The sequence below is a fragment of the Asparagus officinalis genome, chromosome 8, assembly GCF_001876935.1.
Source record: "Asparagus officinalis chromosome 8, Aspof.V1, whole genome shotgun sequence".
In the NCBI taxonomy this organism is placed as follows: Eukaryota; Viridiplantae; Streptophyta; class Magnoliopsida; order Asparagales; family Asparagaceae; genus Asparagus; species Asparagus officinalis.
The window spans coordinates 119536393-119544905 of NC_033801.1; the positions used below are offsets into that span (position 1 = coordinate 119536393).

The 8513-nt window shown below is 35.4% G+C and overlaps 1 long non-coding RNA gene, 1 other non-coding gene and 2 pseudogenes across 2 annotated transcripts; 1 reads left to right on the plus strand and 3 right to left on the minus strand.

The window, feature by feature from the left end:
* Window positions 76-1379, minus strand: LOC109821802 (annotated as a pseudogene).
* Window positions 1536-2530, minus strand: LOC109821803 (annotated as a pseudogene).
* On the minus strand, window positions 3313-3386 carry TRNAN-GUU. Its single transcript has one exon. It is a non-coding gene; the product is annotated as a tRNA-Asn (tRNA).
* Window positions 3518-4399, plus strand: LOC109822115. Its single transcript, XR_002242034.1, has 2 exons — window positions 3518-3651; window positions 4003-4399. It is a non-coding gene; the product is annotated as an uncharacterized LOC109822115 (long non-coding RNA).

Sequence of the window (8513 nt, forward strand, 5' to 3'; positions counted from 1 at the left end):
AACTTAATTAGTACAATAGACTCAACTCACAAACAATAAAGCTCTTAAATCACATACAGAGACTTAAAAATTTCTTTAATCACGAAACATTCTGAATTTTGCCCATATGTGTTTGACTAGATCTGCTTGCAATTCGTGATGTACATTTGAATCACGCAACTCGGATCTAGCACGCACATGATTTGCAAATGCAGGTAGCACCTCGGTCGAGAATGGTTGCGGTGTACTAGACCCACTTGCCTCAGATTGATCAAAATCGGTCCAACGTTGAGCATATGTATCTCGTTCATCCTCAACAATCATATTATGCAATATGATACATGACCTCATGATGATAGCCAAATCGGCTATGTCCCACATGCGATCTGGTTCGCGAATGATTTTAAATCGAGGCTGCAACACTCCAAATGCACGTTCGATGTCCTTCCGACATCCCTCCTGATATTGTGCAAATAACTTGTCTGGTTCACTCTGAGGCAGTCTAATTGATTTGACGAAAGTCGGATAGGAAGGGTAGATACCGTCAGCTAGATAGTATGCCATATTATACGGACGTTGGTTCACGAAGAAGTTCACTTTTGGAGTATTTCCTTGTTCAACATCATTGAACACTGGTGAACGGTCTAGAACATTTATATCGTTCAATGTTCCCGGACATCCAAAAAAGGCATGCCAGATCCATAGATCATAAGATGCAACTGCTTCAAGAATTACAGTGGTGGTTCCCTTATCTCCCCGAGTAAATTGACCTTCCCATGCTATAGGACAATTTTTCCATTCCCAGTGCATGCAATCAATACTCCCAATCATCCCCGGGAACCCCGCAGTTCACTGACCTGCAATATTCTTTGCAGGTCCTCTTGAGTTGGGGCTCTGAGATACACAGGCTCATACAATTGTATGATTCCTTTACAAAATCTACGCAAGCACTCCATTGCTGTAGTACCTCCTATTTTGATGTATTCATCGACCGCGTCGGCTGCCACACCATATGCTAACATTTGCATGGCCGTGGTACATTTTGCTAATGGAGATATACCTTCTTTATTGGCTGCGTCAACTCTTTGGGTGAAGTAGTTGTCACTGCTTGATAGGTCCCCGACGATCCGAAGGAAAACATGTTTTTGCATCCGGAATCGCCGGCGAAACATTGCATTGTAATATGTTGGTTGATTGGCAAAGTAGTCGTCAATCAATCTTTGGTTTGCCGCTGCATGATCCCTCTTGAAATATTTTCTCTTGCTACGAGGTGCGTAGTCTTCCTCTATTTTGTTTCGACGCTCCCTAAACCGGTTGACGATATACCTCTCTTCGATTTCAGACTGTCTTTTGTAAGCTTCAATATCAAAAGGAAATTCAGATGGATCCATTGATACTTTTTTAGATAGATGAGATTTGTGGATATTGGTACATCAATGGAAGAATGAGCCCCTATTTATAAGAAATTGAGTGGTTGGAATGGACGGACTCCAAACAAATAATGGAATGGAGTTAAATATCAGATTGAGTGGTTGAATTCAGAGTCTTGACAACATTTAATTTCCAAACAGATCCTGGCCTAGCTTTTCCAACAGCTCTTTGCTCCGGTCATCGAGATGCTCCTTTGAACTTAGCTTCATAAACATCTTCATCTTCTTAGCCTCAGTCCTTTCTTTCATCAATTGGTTAGCCTCCTCTTGCCTCATGGCTATTTTGTCCAATCGTTCCAACTCTTGCTCCTTAAATTGTTTGAATTCTGCCCACTCTTCATTGACCGATTCCAAGGCTGCGCCCTTGCCTTTCTTTTTACCCTTTTTTTAGCTGCATCCCTCCCTATTGGGCGAGCACTAGATCCTACGGAGTTGGAATCACTTGCATCACTCTCGTGGGCTCTCTTAGATCCACTACTTCCTGAGCCAGTATTTCCTCCTACCTGACTACCATAACGTGGTTGATCACGGACAGCGAGCCATTCTGTCATTAAATTAAAATGGACGCTCTTACCACCTGAATATAATTCCTGCGCCTTCGCCAATACATCATTCTCCGACCACCCGCTTTGTTGCATACGCTTAGCATTATCATAAGCGCCAATCCATTTGCCCGATATTTTGTTCATGTAGTTGTAATGATTTCTGCACGCAGCTCCATCATGGGGAGGATCAAATGAGCAATGCTCATTACAGTAATCAGCAATTTTACCCCAGTATGATTCACTTTTTTGGTTTCTCCCAACAACACTATCTGTTCCATATTTAATCCACCCACTAAGTAGAACCAAATTTTGCTCGGTGGTCCATCTGGGGCTTTTCCGGCGAGCAGGAGTTGAATCCTCTGGATTTGGAGTGGCTTCATGACCACCGCTCATGCCACCAAGAGCCATTTGTGTAGAAAATTCGGGAAATTCATTTGCTCCAACATTCTGAACATTTTCATTTCCCATTGGAGTAGAAGAATAATAAGGGGGTGCTTGAGATGAATATGGCATCATTGATCCATAATATGGACGATAATTTGGAACAGATGACGGCATGATGAAATTTGGAGCAAATCCATAATTTGGCATATTTCGGGGACATTGTTGGTTGGAAGATTGATTTTGAAATTGATAATTGTTGGGATTTGGGTAGTTGAAAGGGTAATTAGTAGAATTTTGGGTGTTGAAAGGGTTATTGTTGGGATCCATTTTGCTAAAAAAGATGTTTAGAGCTACTAAGCAAGAGTTTATTGGAGGCTAATAGAAAAATTAGAGGGAAAAAATGCGTTTTTTTTCTGTGTCCAAATGAAATGAAACAAGACTCTATTTATAGAGTATAAAAAATGATGACTTTTGGTGAAAAAAAATTAAAAAAAATTCATTTACTATGAAATAATTGACCCCAAATAATTAGGATGAGATAAAAATCTCAAAAATCACAGCAGCCAATACGAAAAAAACACGTGTCCCCATCCCACCAGCCTCTGCGCGTGGGTCAGCGCCCCCCTGCAGCGCTCGGCGTGGCTAATCCAGAGCCCGCCACGTGTCCAGCGCGGGCTCCACTTTCAACATGTTGAATTCTTCCAACTCTATTTAATCCACCTCATTTTCAACACCCCATTCAACACCCCCATTACACCCATTCAACTATTTAATTCATCATTCAACTACCCCATTGTAACTAGCCTACCACCTGCTACAAAAGCCTGGATTGACCAATGTGAATTACATATAACTATAAATTTTGTTTAAGTAAAGTTAAGGTTTAGAAAGAAAAAGTGCACGACGGCCGAAATGCTTACTAATATGCAAAAGTGTATATCAGCAAGGTCCTTTTTGAAAAAAAGGATTGGCAACGCTAGAGGAAGGGCTTGAACCTTCGACCTTGTGGTTAACAGCCACACGCTCTAACCAACTGAGCTACTCCAGCTACGCTGGCATGCGAGCTAGTAACATATTTTTATAGTATATCATGAAACCACGATGGCCCACCCAAAATTCAAAGGTTCTCCGAGTAAAAGCCGTTTGACCATCACTTATCTATGAGTGGATGTAATGCCTCAACAAAATTAAAGAGGATAAATTTCAAGAGAATGATTTGGAGTTTTTGCAGAGTGGAACCATGCAGTACCCGACTTTGATTTGCTTGAATTGCTTCAAGTTGGAGAAGACAGAGAGGGAAATCGCCACAACGGGTATGGTCATTTTCTTTTTCAGTGTAAATTGATCAGTGATCTTATTCAATAAAATGGATTCTTTTGGGATTTTTCAGTATTAATTACTTTCACCCCCACCATATATTCATGGATAAAATGCTGATAAAGGTTATTAGTTTTAATAAAAAAAAGATTTTCTTCCCTAAAATTTGAACATTCGAAATCCATTCTAAGGATAGAAAATGTGCACATGTTAATCGGCTCACTAAATTCACGATCGGCACCATACATCTTGCTCAACGCATCATCAAATGTATATTGTAAAATTTTAACATAATTTGAAGTCTTCTAGAACATGAATCAAACTAGTTTGATATGTTGATTTTTCAGACGGTGCTAGTAATATTAACAGTGGGTCCTCGCCTCGAACGTGGAGAAACAGGGAAGTAGAAGCATCATTCTAAGCCTATTTACAACTGTGTATATATATTATTTTTTTTCGTTGTTGACAGTTGTTAATTTTATGCGAGAGGTGATTGATTTTCTAAGTAAATGGATGGCAACAGGCGATTTGATCCGGATAGACTTACACAAGATCTCATGATGCTATTGATGTTAAATTGAAGAGCTGTCGATCTATTGCTTAGTATTTGAAATTGTAGTATTTCATGAAACTATTTGAATCTTTTTTTTTTTCAATTCTTTTGATGGGATTAATATGCTTTGCAGACTAATTGTTAGAATCGATTTAAAGGCGTGCTTTTTTGCTATGCAAGGAATTTTTTCCCCTCGCTTTTCTTTTTGATAAAAAAGATTGTAGCCAGACTAGCATAGTTCTCGGTTTAATGGGGGAGTTTGATAATTGATATCATTGTGTTCTCTGTTTATTTCTTTTTAAAATGCATAAATAGCGGTTCTTTGTCATGCTTTTATACGTACCGTGTAATTTTTATTACAACTTAAAATGTCATTTTTCGATGTGCCAGAAAAACCGGCCACTGCAAAATCTGTGAAAGAGAATGTAAGAATTGTAACAAAATGGCAACAATGAAGCTTTTAACCCAAAATTTTGACATCCGCTATATGAATCTTATTATTTTCATTCAATTATGTTAAGGGTTATCCCCTCCATTTAGATAACTACCATTCTAATAATCTTATTGTTTAACTACCATTCTAATAATCTTATTGTTTATATCAGATAGTTAGTTGTGGGGTAGCTAGATATTTGGAGGAGTTTATGGTCCTTTGATATTCTTTGATGGCTAATCAACACAAGGGAAGAAGATTCCTGCACAAAGGAGGTTATAAGTTAGTCAATGATTGAGTAAATATGCCGAATCTAGTTTTAAGGTATTATGTAGCATAAAATTGCATATCTTTGAATAGTGGAGATTGCCCACTATTTATAGAGGGTTGAGAGGGGCATATTAATAATTTGGTTGGGTCGGTGTAGTCGGCTGATCAGACTACACTTTACAAGTACTGGCAACCAGTTGGATGAGTCATCTTCGTGTTTAATACGACAATGACAGAACGGCTGAAGTGCTAGCGTGGTCCGAGGAGTCATTACTTCGACCCGAAGAGTCATAATGACTTTGACTTAACATTAAATGTGACTGTGATTGAGCAGTGAAGTGTGACTATTGAAGCTGATAGGGTGTCTCGTTATTTGAGACATTCTCTAGTGAGTTTCGGAGTAGAAGACGCATTTCGTCTTGAACCCGGCTCCTTTTGGCGTACTATGGCTCGAAGACGCCTTTTATCTCGGACTTGAGCTGCCAGGAGGGTCAGTGATTATCTCATCTGAGTCAAGCTTCCGGATCGGTAAGATTCGACCAATTAACTATGACACGTGGCCGACACTCCAGAGTTCATTAGACTTGGTAATTCTGATGATACAATATTTTTAACATCTCTTAATTGCCAAATCATCTCAGTCAATTCTCTTACATTTTATCATAAATATGAACAATTTATGACTTTCAATTACTGATTTATCTTAGATGTTAGCATGTATAACTATCTTATATGTTAGTGTACACCTTTACGACCATCTAAGAAAATGAAAGAATGTGAAACGGCAAAAAAAAACTCTTTCATTACAAGAGCAACTAAAAGCATGTTTGGCAAGTGGTCAAAGTGACTTATAAGCCACTTTAAGATGTTTAGCAAGTGGCTTATTTCGGTTTATACTACACCAAAAAATAAGTTAGGATACCCTAGCTTAATTTTTGGTAGATTATAAGCCATGTGGTTGAAGCAATAAAAGGTAATAAAAATAAGTAGTGATAAATCATATACTCCCTTTAAAAAAGAGAGTTATGGAAAACTTTCCAGTGACTATATTATCCCTACTCTTTTTTGATATTACATTCTAATACTAACTAAACTAAATTAATTAACAATGTCACTTTAAGTTTGTATAATTTGGTCTCTAAAACTTCTAACGTTATTGTAAAACTCTACATCATATTAATTATTAGTAATGTATAATAATATATTAATAGATAATTGCATGTTAATAAAGTATTTATGAAAAGAGTAGTAAACATAAAATTATCCTAAAATTATATCATGACGCTCATATAGGAAACTTGCAAAGAGCATTCTTATGTTTAGGTAACTAGACAGAAGATACAAACATAAAATTCTAGAAAACATTAGGATATTTAAATGCAGCAATATACGCTATCTAAAATAAAATAAAAAAGTGCAGCAAGATACAAGTGGGGGTATATAAATATAATTTTGGTAAATTATAAGGTATTTAAGTTCAGTTAAGCCTATAAAAGATTTAAAACATTTGTGATCCACAAACAATAGTATATGATCTCATTGATAAATAATATTCGTCATACAATACGAGGCTAGATGCTTAACTTATAATTATATAGTAGAGGAGATGTGGAAAAATTAAAGCATCATATTTTGAATGGGTCTCAAGATTTTGAATTATTTCCTGAAATTATATATTTCGCTTAGAAAACTTTAGAAGTGGACTTTGAAGGACTGCTACAAAGAGTCGGACATTAGATAAATATTGAACAAATAAAATCCATGATATCGAATTGAAAAAATCAGAGATATGTATATAATATTGGGTGTCATATGAGATAATATTCATACAGAACATGACATTGTAATATGAAATCTAACATATTAATAAATTTTCAACATAAGAATAAGCATCGATATATGCTTAAGATTTGGGAGAGTCGAGAGTGGAGAAGTTTGAGAGAAGAACTGTGGCCTTTGTGGGTTTTGTGGGTTCTGATTTTGTTTTCCAAACACGATCTAAACCCGAGTCCACAATCAAATTATAAATGACACGATTTTTTGATATCTTCAAAGGGATATATCAAACCTTATATTTGGTAACAGTCGATGTATCAAAAAAATCACCAAACAAAAAAAATAATATAAAATATTATCGATATAAAGTCTTTAACCCGATATATTGACCGATATAGCAATATATCGATCAATATTTAATGCAATGCCTATAAGTGAAAATATGTAAAGGTTATTTAGATATTAGTCCTTTTATTTTAAATATTCAATAATTCTATGTTGTTCCCTCAAAATTTTGAAATTACTCATAATTTTAGGGACTAATATTGAATTATTAAAATTTTGAGGGAAAGATTATAAATAAGCCATATTTAAAAGAAGAGTTAATTTTTTAAAAACCCTCTCTAGGGATTGTCTTAAAAGCCTAATCAACTGATTTAATTTAACAAAAACCCCTTATCATGAGGGGTTTTATAGATAACCCCTCTAAATTTTAGTGTAATTTTAAAAAACACCTCTCAACTATAGCGTGTCTCATAAAAACTCCTCTAATCTTTAACACTTCTGTCGACAAACCCCCTTAACATAGTTACTTTAATATATGATGTGGACAAAATATCCTCTTAAAGAAAGCAATTTTAGTTAAAAAGAAACTCTCAACTGATAATAAAAGGACCACAACCAATTTACAGTTCTTTTTTCCTATATCACCTCTTTTTCTTTCATTTGGCAAAAATCAAGGTAATTCTTTTATAACTGGATATTTTGGTCTTTCCAAGTCAAATATTTGTCACATAATAGATAAGACTCAATGATATTAATTTTGAGAGGTTAAATTTAAGTGAGAAAAGTCTATATGGGTTAAATTAAAAAAATTTAAGTTGAGATAGATTATCTACAGAACACCCAAAACTTGGCAGAAATTTACTTGGTTTTATTTATTATTATTTTTTTGGGTGGGTGGGTGGGGGGGGAGCGTGTGAGGGGCTTACATCCCCTATAGTTGAGAGGGAAGTTTTCTAAAATTAACCCTTAAACAAAAGCACAACTTAAGTTCCATATGACATCAATTTTATAAGAGTGAAGTTTATAGCATGTCTATCACTCAGCGAACTGGTTTGGGTTATTTGTCCTTAAATTTATCCTACACATTAACTCTGAAAATCTTTTGCTATAAGATCCCTACGAGAATCTTAATATTTATTTGAGATGTGTATGTGATCCTTCTGATTCCCCTTGTCTTTCATAATTTGTAATAAATTATTTGACAAGACAAATTAAGTTGTCATTTTATATTACTCACCTTCTTATAAGTTTATGAAGCTCATAGCTTGGATATGAGTATTGTTGTGGATATTGTATTCTTGTAACTCCTTAAGCTAATTTTTTGGATGTTGTTTGGCATTGGATGGATATGAATTATTTTGTTAAATACAATAAATATTAGTGCATAATATGTATAAATCATTCTCAGACTATATTTTATAATTTTCTAAAACTAGAGAGTATTTGTTTTGACAGATCAATTAGTAGTTGGGAAGATATAAAAAGAGTACAATATCAGATTTTGGAATTAATCACATAATTCATATTTTCTTTCTTGATTG